Below are 15,772 nucleotides of genomic sequence, written 5' to 3' on the forward strand. Positions count from 1 at the left end.
ATGATCATATCCAGCGACGGGGGATCTCTCAGTCCAGCGCTGTCCATACATCCGTCTTCTGACTCCACTGCGGAGACACTGCGGGTATCCCAGCGCTGACGTTTCTTATATTAGGAGGGCAGGGCCATCCGTCACCTGACCCCGCCCCCTCTGACACTGGTGAGGAAAGCTATGGGGTTCTCCAGTGACGTATGGGTGACCCCGCCCCCCTCTGATGTAACGCAGGTTTCCGTTACATCAGAGGGGGCGGGGTCACCCATACGTCATTAGGGAATCCCTGGCTCCCCTCACCAGCGTCAGAGGGGGCGGGGTCAGGTGACGGGTGGCCCCGCCATCCTAATATAAGAAACGTCAGCGCTGGGATCCCCGCAGTGTCTCCGCAGTGGAGGTGGAAGACGGATGCATGTATGGACAGCGCTGGACTGAGAGATCCCCCATCGCTGGATATGATCATCCATCGCTGGACCCCAGGGATCCGTCACTGGATAGCAAGAGTGGATTAGCACCGCTGGAATCTTTTTTTTATTTTTTATATTTTTAATAAAGGAATTTTTCAAAAGTGTGTTTGTCTTATTTAACCATTTTTACACTTTCTTTGTGAAATGGTAGGGGTACTTTGTACCCCCTTACCATTTCAAACAGGGGGGGCCGGGATCTGGGGGTCCCCTTGTTAAAGGCGGCTTCCAGATTCTGATAAGACCCCTGCCCACAGACCCCCACAACCACCGCTCAGGGTTGTGGGGATGAGGCCCTTGTCCACATCAACATGGGGACAAGGTGCTTTGAGGGGTCACAGACCCCCAAAGCATCCTCCCAATGTTGAGGGCATTTGGTCTGGTACGGTTCAGGAGGGGGGGCACTCTCTCGTCCCCCCTCTTTTCCTGTAGCCTGCCAGGTTGCGTGCTCGGATAAAGGGTCTGGCATGGATTTTTAGGGGGACCCCCACGTCAATTTTTTTTTAAATTTGATGCGGGGTCCCCCTTAATATCCATACCAGACCTGAAGGGTCTGGTATGGATATTTAGGGGGACCACCACGTCAATTTTTTTTTAATTTGACACGGGGTTCCCCTTAATATCCATACCAGACCTGAAGGGCCTGGTAATTGAATGTAGGGGAAAATCCACGCTTTTTTGTTTTTTTCTTTTTTAATCAATGAATGAATGAATTGTCGGGTAATACAGAGAACACTCATTGAGTGTTCTCTGTATTACGGGAGCCGACAATATAGCCGCAAGTTATTTTAAAAGACTTTTTTTCCTGCACAAATGACACTTTGTGCAGGGACAGTTCTAAGCACCAGAAACATGCGCCCCTTCACAGGCATACTATAGACACCCCCCAGGTACCACATTTAAAGGAATATTAGACTTTTATTGTTTCACTTTAATCATTATTAAAATCACTGCTCCTGAAAAAACTGCAGTTTTTAAAACTTTTTTTTGCATTGATGTCCCCTGGGGCAGGATCCAGGTCCCTAAACACTTTTTAGGACAGTAACTTGCATATTACCCTTTAAAATTAGCACTTTAGATTGTGAACGTTCGAGTCCCATCGATTTTAATAGGGTTCTAAAGTTCACACAAAGTTTAGGTCTGTTCGCAGGTTCTGGTGCGAACCAAACAGGGGGGTGTTCGGCTCATCCCTAGTGGACACAATAAATCACATGATGGTCACTGCACATGGTGGGCACAATATATCAAATGGTGGTCACTGCACATGCTGGGCACAATATATCACATGGTTGTCACTGCACATGGGGGGCACAATAAATCACATGGTTGTCACTGCACATGGGGGGGCACAATAAATCATATGGTGGTCACTGCACATGGTGGGCACAATATATCACATGGTGGTCACTACACATGGTCACTGCACATGGTGGTCACTGAACATGGTGGGCACAATAAATCACATGGTGGTCACTGTACATGGGGGGAGCACAATAAATCACATGGTGCTCACTGCACATAGTTGGCACACTATATCACATGGTGGTCAGTGTACATGGGGGGAGCACAATAAATCACATGGTGATCACTACACATAGTGGGCACACTATATCACATGGTGGGCACAAAATGTCATATGGTGGGCTCAAAATATCACATGGTGGTCACTGCACATGGTGGACACTGCACTTGGTTGTCACTGCACATGGTAGGCACAATAAATCACATGATGGTCACTGCACATGGTTGTCACTGCACATGGGGGGACACAATAATTCACATGGTTGTCACTGCACATGGGGGGGACACAATAAATCATATGGTGGTCACTGCACATGGTGGGCACAATATATCGCATGGTGGTCACTGCACATGGTCACTGCACATGGTGGTCACTGAACATGGTGGGCACAATAAATCAAATGGTGGTCACTGTACATGGGGGGAGCACAATAAATCACGTGGTGATCACTGCACATAGTGGGCACACTATATCACATGGTGGTCAGTGTACATGGTGGGCACTGCACATGGTTATCACTGCACATGGTGGGCACAATAAATCACATGGTGGTCACTGCACATGGTCACTGCACATGGTGTGCACACTATATCACATGGTGGTCATTGCACATGGAGGGCACAATATATCACATGGTGGTCACATTACACGGTGGGCACAATATATCACGTGGTGGGCACAATATATTACATGGTTGTCACTGCACATGGCTGGCACAATATATCACATGGTGGTAACTGCACATGGTGGGCACAATATATCACAGTGTGGTCACTGCACATGGTTTTAACTGCACATGGTGGTCACTATATATCACATGGTGTTCACTGCACATGGTTGTCACTGCACATGGGGGGCACAATAAATCACGTGGTGGTCACTGCACATGGTTGGCACAATATATCACCTGGCGTCACTGCACATGGCGGACACTATACTTGATTGTCACTACACATGGTGGGCACAATAAATCACATGGTGGTTGGGCGTGGCCTACACATGGCGCAGACTGGACATGCTTGAGAAGAGCTCTGTCCAGCCATCGGCCTAAACACTGCTAACAATGGCATCTAAAGCATCGGGATCCCGATCAACTTTGGGTAACCATCCCGGGAAGTTGGCGGCTTCACATCAATCCACTGTGGGCTCCATTAAGAGGTTCCTAGCCACGGGAAGAGACAGACCCAACAGGCAGAGCAGACAGGCCAGAGCCGCAAGGTTGATTATCTCGCCAGGCTCCCATGCTGCTTCCCCTCATGAAAGCTCTCCAGCCTCCTCCTGTTGCTTAGAGCTGATGAACGACCCTGGATTCCCGGCAGGCTCTGAGATGACCTCCCTGGTAAGTGAAATTAAGAAAGAAATGGCAGGCATGTTCTGCAGCATGGAAAAATCCATTAAAAAAAGACATATCTGCGGTGAGAGCAGACATGTCCCACCTCCTGGGAAGCCTAGAGGAGACGGAGCAATGCCAAGACTCCCAGGCAGCCGCCATTAAAGAGCTCCAAGACACAGTCACCCGATTAGCATTTGCTCACAGGGCCTCACTGTACAAACTTGAGAACCTCAAGAACCGCAACCGTAGAAACAATCTACGTATCAGAGGCCTACCAGAAGCGACCAGGGACAATGATTTAGAACCCTCAATTTGGGGCATACTTAATACTGTCTTGGGCAACCCTGTTACCATCGCCCTGAGATTTGATTGGGTGCACCGCGCTTTGAGACCTCGCAATACCGCTTCTAACCTGCGTAGGGATGTCATATGCCGCCTTCATTACTTTGAGGACAAAAATGCAGTCATGCTCAAACTACGCAGCACTCCTAATATAGATTTTGATGGGGCAAACCTCAACATCTACCCTGACATATCTAAGGAGAGGCTCGATCGTCGCAGGGCTCTGAAACCACTCTTAGACCAACTCAGAGGTGAAGGGATTACTTATAGATGGGGTTTCCCTGCGAGCCTTATAGCCACCAAAAATGGTCACTCCTTCACACTGTGATTCCCTGAAGAGCTCCCTGCCTTCTTGCATGATTTAAACCTGCAACCACTTGAGCTCCCAGGGTGGCCGAACCCCATACCTACCTTTTCGGTATATATATATATATATATCAGTTTCTACGCTTAATAAGCCTTAAGACATATTGAGATATTTTGCAAAAGCTCACTCTTCCCTGGCTTAGGAACTGGACTGACAGTCAACAGTTAATGAAACGTTCGCCCCTGCTTCTGAGAATACATTTAGAATATAACAACATAAAACCAATGGATTAAAAGAAGAAAGAAATGCTTTGAGAACAAAGCTACTTCCTCAAATGAGCACCCTGCTAAAACCAATCTTTTAGCACTACATGTATTTTTATATTTATTGTTTGTATGCATCAGTCTTGTTGACGTGTCTTAATATTTTTTTTTTCCAAAATAAATTTTATTGAAGAAAAGGTCAACATAGCAAGATGACAGAATCATCATACAGTCGTTTCGATATCAGATGAACAATGAACAATGGTTGTTATGAGGAAATAAAAAAAACCAAGGAAAAACATACAGTATCTGCTAAACATTTAGTCAACACCTAGGTTCTCTTGTGCATACAGTATAGGATCCAGATGGTGGGCAGATGGCAGGCATGGTAAAATGCATGATATTGAGTCAACCTTATAATAGGTACTACTAGGTACCATAGCTCATTGTTCTGTCTTGTGGTTCAATTATTCAGGGGAGAATCTGAAAGTCAGGACAACAGTGCAGGTGTCTGCATGAAGATTTGGTCTTTAAGAGTGTGCAGTTGCCGCTTGGATGATCCAACTTGGGCACCCGAGCCGCAACCGGTAACAATACTAGGTTTGGTATGATGGGAAGAGACAGGGGAATGCAGGGACAGGGTGGTAGGCAGGGGGAGGTGTCGGGGGTGGGAGGCGGGGCTGGGGAGTGTGGGTCAAAGGGAGTTGAGGGGTCAGTGGTTGTCTCCTCGGTCTCTGCTAAATGGTGGATGGTTTAAGTACTTTATTGCTCTATGGTGGTGGGTATTAGGTAAGCAAGGCATCTGGTATCAGGAAAGTCCCACCTTTGAGGGGTAGTATTGACATGTGGGCTCCTGTACTCGTCCCTTGGGAAGGGGTGGGAGGCCGAAGTCACCCAACAAGAGAGCCCTGAAAGGGAGGGTGTAGGATATTGTACTCAGTTGATTTTTGTCATACAAGAACAGGACGTGTGCATGGGTTAGTTTATCAATGTCCGATATCTATCGGTTGTTCTAAAGTGCATCCAGCAGGCCCATGTCTTAGAAAATCTCGCTGGGGAATCTCGAGCAATGAAAATAAGTTCTTCCATTTCAGCTATTTTGTTAACTTGTTTAAACCATTCTGGAATGGTTGGTACTTGAGGCGAGCCCCAGTGTCTAGGGATACATAATTTGGCAGCATTGAGCAGAGGTAGGATCAGGGTCTTACGGTACTGGTGAGCTGATATATCTGAGTGATGGAAAAGACGTTGGGCTGGGGTGTGGTCTAAAGTGTATGTAGATATCGATTCTGTGAGCTCCCGTACTTGGGACCAGAAGGGTTGGATTGCCGGGCATGACCACATAATGTGTAGCAAAGTGCCCGGCCATTGTCACATCTCCAACATTTGTTTGGATAGGAGGAGTTGTATTTGTTTAGAATTGCTGAGGTTTTGTACCAGCGTGTTATCGTTTTGTAGTTGTTTTCCTGAATGGACACATTCAGGGAACCTTTATGAGCAATCGTGAATACGTTCCCATTGGTCTTCTGATAGGTCTAATTGTGTTTCTCGCTCCCATGACTTGGGTGCTTCCCGTCTTTAGGAGAGATATCTTCAAATAGCATGGTGTATATTTTGGAGATCAAATGTTGTTGGGGGCTGGATTGGGAGCATAGACGTTCAAATGGGGTCAATGGTCGTGTGATGAAGGAGTCTCGATTGATCCCTTGTAGGAAGTGGCGGATTTGAAAGTAGGTCCATAGTGGGAGGGGATTTTCGGTATGGGCGGGTACTAACGCAAATCGATCTAAGAGAGAACCATTTTGGAAAAATTGGTGTGCAAGCACTTCTGGATGTTGCCAGTGCTGTGATAGGAACTGTGCAGACATACCAGGAGGGAAGGCCGGGTTAAGTCTTATAAGAGTTAAGGGTTCTGGGGCACAGGAGATGCGCAAGTTTTTACAAGTTTCCTTAAAGGAGCAGAGCGTTGGGTCAATAAGAGGATGTTCCTTTAGTGTGGGGGGGACGTGTTCGTGTGACAGCCAAGGTGCTGATCGTAGTGGAGAGGGGGACAATGAGTTCTCTAATCTGACCCAATCTTTACTACGGTCGTGTAATGTCCAGTCAACGATTCTAGCGAGATGGCAGGTCCAGTAATATTTTTTGAGGTCTGGAAGTCCTATGCCCCCTTTTGGTTTCTGCCACGTAAGGATGTCATATGCGATTCTCTGAGGTTTGTGTTTCCACAGAAATCTCGTAGAAAGCCTTTTGAACGATAGAAAGAAGGAGGAGGGGAGTTTTATGGGGACAGTTTGTAGAATATATAAGATACGGGGAAGAATATTGATTTTTAGGATAGCTGCACAGCCAAACCAGGAGAATTATGGTTTGTTCCATCGTTTGAGATCCTCAGCTATAGTCTTGAGAATGGGTAGGTAGTTTTTGGCGAAAAGATCTGAAAGGTTTGTTGTTAGGTAGATTCCTAGATACTTAATCGCATCATGTCGCCATTGGAAGGGGAAGTTAGTTTCGCAATGCGTGACCGCCTCCTGTGGAATAGTCACATTAAGGGCGTGGGATTTGGAAAGGTTGATTTTGAAGTTCGAAAGGTGCTGGAAGAATTTGAAATCTATTAGTAAGTTTGGGATTGAGATATGGGGCTCGCTAAGGGAGAGTAAAATGTCTTTAGCAAACGCTGTTAACTTATAATTGTGATTTGCTATGGGTATTCCTTTGACATTCTCATTATTTCTGAGGCAGTTCAAGAGTGGTTCCAGGGTTAGCACAAAGAGGATAGGGGAGAGTGGGCATCCTTGTCTAGTCCCATTGGTTATGGAGAAGGCGTCCGACAGATGGCCATTAACCCGAACCCTAGCAGATGGTGTTGTGTATAGGGACATTATTGAGTTAAACATTCGATCTTGGATACCTATGCGTCTCAAAACTGCTCCCATGTAGTCCCAGGCCAATCTGTCGAACACCTTCTCCGCGTCCAATGACAGGAAGAATCCTTTGTGCTTGTTGGTGGTCATCCAGTGATGTAAATTGATAGCTTTAATAGTATTATCCCTTGCTTCTCACCCCGGAATGAATTGCTGCACTTACCAGCTGGTGAGTGCAGCAATTTGTCTTATCCACGGAAAACGCACCGGTTGCAATTCAGGATACACCAGACACTGAGCACAAGTCACTTTGATTGAATTTATGTGAAACTTTTTAAAGTCATTTTGCCTTTTCAACTGACTTTACTGTGTGGAGACAATAGAAGTTTTAAATCCACTTATTTTGCACCAAAAGCATAAGAGCACTTTTTATCGCACATAGTTGTGGAATATAGATCATACTTGATGTTTGTGTTTTTTCAACACTGTTTGTTTACAACCTGCAATTTGCACTTTACCAATGATTTAAGTGTTTACCAGTTTCATTAGCACTAGCACTTTAATAAGGTTGTCCACTAATATCAGCACTTTTAATTTGTAACCCACATGTGGTATGTATTGATCACTTTTATGGTGTATTTTGTATATACAATCTGCTGTCATAGGAGAGCGCCATAGCTACCACCACAGTGTTTACATATGTTGCAAATAGCAGCGGTGCAATCTGATGCACTTGTCTCAAAAAAGGCCCTCACCAAAGAACTTTTGGAATAATGCGCAAAGGCAGCGCCCTGCAAAGGCGGAGCTCTGCGGTGTGATTCAGTCGGTGTGCTGCCCTTAAGCTGGCCCCCAGAGGGCATCCTGCCTCATTGGAGATGTGACTCCTCCTCCTCTCTCCTATCAGGCACCCACGTGACCTCATTATCCCCTCCCTCTTCATCACTGGATCAAACCTGGCAGTATGCTGCAGCTGGTGGAACATGACTGACAGATTGCTGTCCTTTTTGAGCATCCCCTCTCTCTGCGCTTACACTACTGCCTTCTTCTAGCAGGATATCATCATCAGAGCCTTCAAAACGCTGGGCATCCTCCTGGAGCATGTACCCAACACTGTGCTCAAACAGTTCGGGGGACTCCTTAGGAAGACATGGTGGGTCTAGGGAAGGAGTGACTGATGACGCTGAGACGAGGGAAGAGGATGCGTTGGCAGCTAGGGATGGCCGAACGGTTCACCCTGCGGTCGTTTTGCGGTGAATTTCGGTTGTTCGCCGCCCACCCGATTGGCGGACTATTGCCACCGTTCGCCTGACGGACTTCCGTGTTTACTGTGTAAAAGAACTTTGACCTATGATGACACATCCATCATGGGGTACAGGACAGCCAATTGAGACATTACAGCACATGGACTCTTGGACATTCCCCCTAACTTATAAATAGACCTGATCCGGCGGCCATTTTACATTCTTTCTTCTGTCACTATAGGGAGAGGTTGCTGTGTGGAGCAGGGAGAGACTGCAGTGACCCAAATCGCTAGCTATTTGGTCGACAAAAGTTATTTTCAGGACTGGTATAGGTGTTAGGTATAGTTCAGGATATAGGTTTGAGGCACTGCTGTGCTACTGATTTTTGCAGCAGCCTGTTATTTGTCAGTGTAGAGAGAGGGACAGGACGCTGTGTGCTGCAGGGACAGTCAGTTTAATCATTAGCTGTTACTATCAGGTCCACAAAAGTGCTATTCAAGTTATTGTTCCAGCAGCCTCTGTTTTGTCAGTTTAAATAGGGACAGGCAGGAAGCTATGTGTGAGGCATTGAGGCACAGTCAGTTTAATCAGTAGCTGTTACTATTAGGTCCACAACGGTTATTTTCAGGACTGGTATGGTAATAGGCTTGTACACGTATTATATTCTTTCTTCCAAATATAGAAAGAATATTATACTTGACTGCTGCCCTTCTGCTGCAGTAGTCCTTTATCAGTATAGGGACTGAGGTACAGTCTGCTAATTATTCACAATCTACTTGTTCCACAAAGGTCCTTATAAGGACTGGTAAGGTATAGGGTACTACAGTACATAGGGTTGAGTGAGGTACAGTCTGCTATTCCGTAAGGACTGGTATAGGTCCACAATACATAGGGTTGAGGTGCACTACTGCTGACTGCTGCCCTTCTGCTGCAGTAGTCTTTTATCAGTATAGGGACTGAGGTACAGTCTGCTAATCATTCACAACCTACTTGTTCCACAAAGGTCCTTATAAGGACTGGTAAGGTATAGGGTACTACAGTACATAGGGTTGAGTGAAGTACAGTCTGCTATTCCTTAAGGACTGGTATAGGTCCACAATAAATAGGGTTGAGGTGCACTACTGCTGACTTCTCCCCTTCTGCTGCAGTAGTCCTTTATCAGTATAGGGACTGAGGTACAGTCTGCTAATCATTCACAACCTACTTGTTCCACAAAGGTCCTTATAAGGACTGATAAGGTATAGGGTACTACAGTACATAGGGTTGAGTGAGGTACAGTCTGCTATTCCTTAAGGACTGGTATAGGTCCACAATACATAGGGTTGAGGTGCACTACTGCTGACTGCTGCCCTTCTGCTGCAGTAGTCCTTTATCAGTATAGGGACTGAGGTACAGTCTGCTAATCATTCACAACCTACTTGTTCCACAAAGGTCCTTATAAGGACTGGTAAGGTATAGGGTACTGCAGTACATAGGGTTGGGTGAGGTACAGTCTGCTATTCCTTAAGGACTGGTATAGGTCCACAATACATAGGGTTGAGGTGCACTACTGCTGACTGCTGTCCTTCTGCTGCAGTAGTCCTTTATCAGTACAGGGACTGAGGTACAGTCTGCTAATCATTCACAACCTACTTGTTCCACAAAGGTCCTTATAAGGACTGGTAAGGTATAGGGAACTACAGTACATAGGGTTGAGTAAGGTACAGTCTGCTATTCCTTAAGGACTGGTATAGGTCCACAATATATAGGATTGAGATGCACTACTGCTGACTGCTGCCCTTCTGCTGCAGCAGTCCTTTATCAGTATAGGGACTGAGGTACAGTCTGCTAATCCCTAGCTACTAGTTCCAATAGGTGTACTATTTGGTGTGCAGTACAGTATATAGTTGTGTAATACACGTATAAAATACTTGCACATACTTGACTTGCTCCTGGGGCTGCTTATTATGAGCGGCTCCCACCATCCATGTGCTGTGCTGACTTCCTCCTGGGGCTGTACCTCTGCTGTGCATATTATGAGGGGCTCCCACCATCCCTGTGCTATGTTCATTATGAGGGGCTCCCACCATCCCTGTGCTGTGCTGACTTCCTCCTGGGGCTGTACCTCTGCTGTGCATATTATGAGGGGCTCCCACCATCCCTGTGCTGTGCTGACTTCCTCCTGGGGCTGCTTATTATGAGGGGCTCCCACCATCCCTGTGCTATGCTGACATCCTCCTGGGGCTGCTTATTATGAGGGGCTCCCACCATCCCTGTGCTGACTTCCTCCTGGGGCTGTACCTCTGCTTTGCATATTATGAGGGGCTCCCACCATCCCTGTGCTATGCTCATTATGAGGGGCTCCCGCCATCCCTGTGCTATGCTGACATCCTCCTGCAGCTGCTTATTATGAGGGGCTCCCACCATCCCTGTGCTGTGCTGACTTCCTCCTGGGGCTGTACCTCTGCTGTGCATATTATGAGGGGCTCACACCATCCCTGTGCTATGCTGACTTCCTCCTGGGGTTGCTTACGGTGCAGGTGTCAGTGCTGTATATCACAGTGCTGGTGTCAGTGCTGTATATCACGGTGCTGGTGTGAGTGCTTTATGTCACGCTGCTGATGTCAGTGCTCTCTATCACGGTGCTGGTGTCAGTGCTGTATATCATGGAGCTGGTGTCAGTGCTTTATGTCACACTGCTGATGCCAGTGCTCTCTATCACGGTGCTGGTGTCAGATCACTCTATCACGGTGCAGGTGTCATTGCTGTATGTCACGCTGCTGATGTCAGTGCTCTCCATCACGGTGCTGGTGTCAGTGCTGTATATCATGATGCTGGTGTCAGTGCTTTATGTCACGCTGCTGATGTCAGTGCTCTCTATCACGGTGCTGGTGTCAGATCACTCTATCACGGTGCAGGTGTCATTGCTGTATGTCACGCTGCTGATGTCAGTGCTGTACATCACGGTGCTGGTGTCAGTGCTGTATATCACGGTGCTGGTGTCAGTGCTTTATGTCACGCTGCTGATGTCAGTGCTCTCTATCACGGTGCTGGTGTCAGATCACTCTATCACGGTGCAGGTATCATTGCTGTATGTCACGCTGCTGATGTCAGTGCTCTCTATCACGGTGCTGGTGTCAGATGACTCTATCACGGTGCAGGTGTCATTGCTGTATGTCATGCTGCTGGTGATCATCTCCTGCACCCTCTTCTTTGCCTACCCTGACCTTCCCTCTCCTCCATTGCCTTCATGCGCTCCACAGTCCTGAATTGTCACAACAATTTCACATATAAAAAAAGAATGCTTGTAGTTGTCGATCCCAGATTCACCTCATACATGTGTTATGTCATTGGCCATGTGGTGGGACTATGTTTGCACAGCTAGTAATTATTTTGTGGCTGCAAATTTGACCTGTAGGTTTGCAAAGTTCGCCTCCCATTGAAGTCAATGGGGCCCGCCGCGAACGTTCCGGTTCGCGAACTATCGGCCGCGTTCGCGGCCCGCGTTCGCGAAACGTCCCGTCGGAAGTTCATCCATCACTATTGGCAGCTGCTTTTCTAATACCCTGAGCCTGGGTGAGAGAGGATGAGTAGGATGAGGAGGTTTTGGTCATCCACTCTACCAAGTCTTTGGCATGATGCAGCTCAACACGTCCAGCTGCCGAAAATAAGGACAAGCCTTTCCCATGGCCACGTGCTGTTGACGATGCACTGTGTCTATGACCAGCACTGTTGTCTCTAGACACAGAGCCTGCTTGCCTTCTTTTATTGGCTCGTGCCTGTCTGCCTCTCCTTGTTGGCCTTCCAGACATAGTAATGGCCTGCAGGGAGATGGGAAAACCAGCAATTGGGGTAGCTTTAGGTGCAGACTGAGCAGATGACACAGTACACCGACTGTAACTACTGCAGTTGCCTGCCTGTGTTACAGAAACAGAACAACACCAGCCATAAGGGGTAGCTTCAGGTGTATACTGTGCAGGAGGCACACAACACCCACTGTAAATGCAGCAGATGCCTGTGTTACAGAAACAGAACAACACTAGCAATAAGGGGTATCTTCGGGGGTATACTGTGCAGGAGGCACACAACACCCACTCTAACTGCTGCAGATGCCTGTATTACAGAAACAGAACAATGCCAGCAATAAGGGTTAGCTTCAGGTGTATACTGTGCAGGAGGCACACAACACCCACTCTAACTGCTGCAGATGCCTGTATTACAGAAACAGAACAACACCAGCAATAAGGGGTAGCTTCAGGTGTATACTGTGCAGGAGGCACACAACACCCACTGTAAATGCAGCAGATGCCTGTGTTACAGAAACAGAACAACACTAGCAATAAGGGGTATCTTCGGGGGGTATACTGTGCAGGAGGCACACAACACCCACTCTAACTGCTGCAGATGCCTGTATTACAGAAACAGAACAACACCAGCAATAAGGGGTATCTTCGGGGGTATACTGTGCAGGAGGCACACAACACCCACTCTAACTGCTGCAGATGCCTGTATTACAGAAACAGAACAACACCAGCAATAAGGGGTAGCTTCAGGTGTATACTGTGCAGGAGGCACACAACAACCACTGAACAAGTGCTAGGTTCCCAAGCAACAAAGACACTCTCCCTGCCTATCCTGCTCTTTCCCTGACCGCCGCAACACACTACACAAGGCCGCCGTGCTGGCGGCCTTATATAATGTGGGGCGTGTACTAAACCCACTAAGCTATAATTGGCCACAGGCATCTTGCCTGTGGCCAATTATGGCTCTCCTTGCTGCCGGCGCTGTGATTGTCCAAGCATGTGGGGTCACAGTGCATGCTCAGCCAATCATCAGCCAGCAATGCACTGCGATGTCACAGTGCATTGTGGGCCGTGAGTGCCACACGAATATGACGCAAACGGCCCACAAAGTTCCGGCTTCACCAAACGGGCGAGCACCCGGTGTTAGAGTCAAACATGCGTTCGACTCGAACACCGAGCTCATCCCTAGTGTAAACATACATATCCCGATTCTTTCAGGGGAGAGGAGACAGATCGAGTGTTCATACTAAGTATGAACACCAACCTCTCCAATTGGGTGTATCCACCTTTTCTATATACATAAAGATCATGGCCAGAAAGAAGCACATGGATCAGAAATTACTTTATTGTTTTTTCAACTAAAAAGATTGGTGGAAAAGTAGGTATCCACGTTTTGGTACATCGGGAGCTTTGAACATTATGTCTGAGAGGATATGAATCCTTTCGGTCTAAGAATACACATTTTTCTGAAATTAGACACTACAGACTAGGGAGGAGCTTCGTGTTTGAGTCAAACCCACGTTCGAAAGCCAAAAGTTATGGCCCATTCGCGCCAAATTCGAGTGGCGTGTCACGACCCATAATTTACTGCAGCATCGCAGTGCATTGTTGGCTGATGATTGGCCAAGCATGCACTATGACCCGCATGCTTGGCAAATAACAGTGCCGTCTGTACAGCGAGCCGTAATTGGCCAAAGCCAGGGTGGCTTTGGCCAATTATGGCTCAAGGGTTTTAGGACATGCCCAATATATAAGGCCACCTGCGTGTGTTCCGGCGTTCTTATAGGCAGTGTCATTTCATTTGAGTTAGATAGAGCAGGCAGGAAGCGAGTCAGTTAGCTGCAGTCAGTGTATTGTGTATGTATATATGCATCCTAGGTGTTGTGTATATGTATATATATATATATATATATATATATATATATATATATATACAGTGGTGTGAAAAAGTGTTTGCCCCATTCCTCATTTCCTGTTCCTTTGCATGTTTGTCACACTTAAGTGTTTCGGAACATCAAACCAATTGAAACAATAGTCAAGGACAACACAAGTAAACACAAAATGCAATTTGTAAATGAAGGTGTTTATTATTAAAGGTGAAAAAAAAATCCAAACCATCATGGCCCTGTGTGAAAAAGTGATTGCCCCCTAAACCTAATAACTGGTTGGGCCACCCTTAGCAGCAACAACTGCAACCAAGCATTTGCGATAACGTGCAATGAGGCTTTTACAGCGTCCTGGAGGAATTTTGGCCCACTCATCTTTGCAGAATTGTCCTAATTCAGTTACATTAGAGGGTTTTCGAGCATGAACGGCCTTTTTAAGGTCATACCACAACATCTCAATAGGATTCAGGTCAGGACTTTGGCTAGGCCACTCCAAAGTCTTCATTTTGTTTTTCTTCAGCCATTCGGTGGTGGACTTGCTGGTGTGTTTAGGATCATTGTCCTGCTGCTGTGTCAAGCAGCTCCTATTTAAGTGATGCCTTGATTGTGAACAGGTGTGGCAATAATCAGGCCTGGGTGTGGCTAGAGAAATTGAACTCAGGTGTGGACAACCACAGTTATAGTATGTTTTAACAAGGGGAGCAATCACTTTTTCACACAGGGCCATGATGGTTTGGATATTTTTTTCACCTTTAATAATAAACACCTTCATTTACAAATTGCATTTTGTGTTTACTTGTGTTGTCCTTGACTATTGTTTAAATTGGTTTGATGTTCCGAAACACTTAAGTGTGACAAACATGCAAAGGAACAGGAAATGAGGAAGGGGGCAAACACTTTTTCACACCACTGTATATATATATATATATATATATATATATATATATATATATATATATATATATATACATATACACAACACCTAGGATGCACCACTGTATATATATATATATATATATATATATATATATATATATATATATATATATATATATATTGTATTCAGTTTAGTTAGATTCGTTCCTGTGTACTGTGTCCTTTGCACAGTGTGCACTTAAAGCTACCCCAATTGCTGGTGTTCTTCTGATCCTATACCACAGGTAGGTAGCTGCAGTAATTACAGTTGGTGTACCGTGTACTCGGCACAGTGTGCACTTAACCAGTTGCCAACCAACCCATAGCCAAATGATGGCTATAGGGCTGTTGGATAACTCTGGGAGGGCATACAGTGATGTCCTCCCAGAGTTCTGCTCTAGCGCGCCCCCTGGGGCACGCACCCGAGAATGTCCGTGAAGCTGATCGAGGCCGTTTACCAAGCCATCACTCTGCCAAATGACGGAGCGATCGCTTCCTCCCTCCCCTCTCTGTACCGATCGGTACAGTGTGAGAGGGGAGAGATTGGTGACAGCAGTACTGTGGGCTAGATCTGTAGTGCCCACAGCGCTGCTCTGTGACAAATACAAACACATCCACCAATCCATCCATCCATGCTCAGCCATCCCTCCATACTCTGCAATACTCTGCCATACCCTGCCAATACTCTGCAATACCATGCCAATACTCTGCAATACTCTGCAATACCATGCAATACCCTGCGATACTCTGTCAATACTCTGCAATACCCTGCCAATACTCTGCAATACTCTGCCAATACTCTGCAATACTTTGCCAATACCCTGCAATACTCTGCAATATTCTGCCAATACTCTGTCATACCCTG

Source organism: Lithobates pipiens, unplaced genomic scaffold, assembly GCF_037356315.1.
Source record: "Lithobates pipiens isolate NorthernLeopardFrog02 unplaced genomic scaffold, aLitPip1_a1.2 Scaffold_8, whole genome shotgun sequence".
Classification (NCBI taxonomy): Eukaryota; Metazoa; Chordata; class Amphibia; order Anura; family Ranidae; genus Lithobates; species Lithobates pipiens.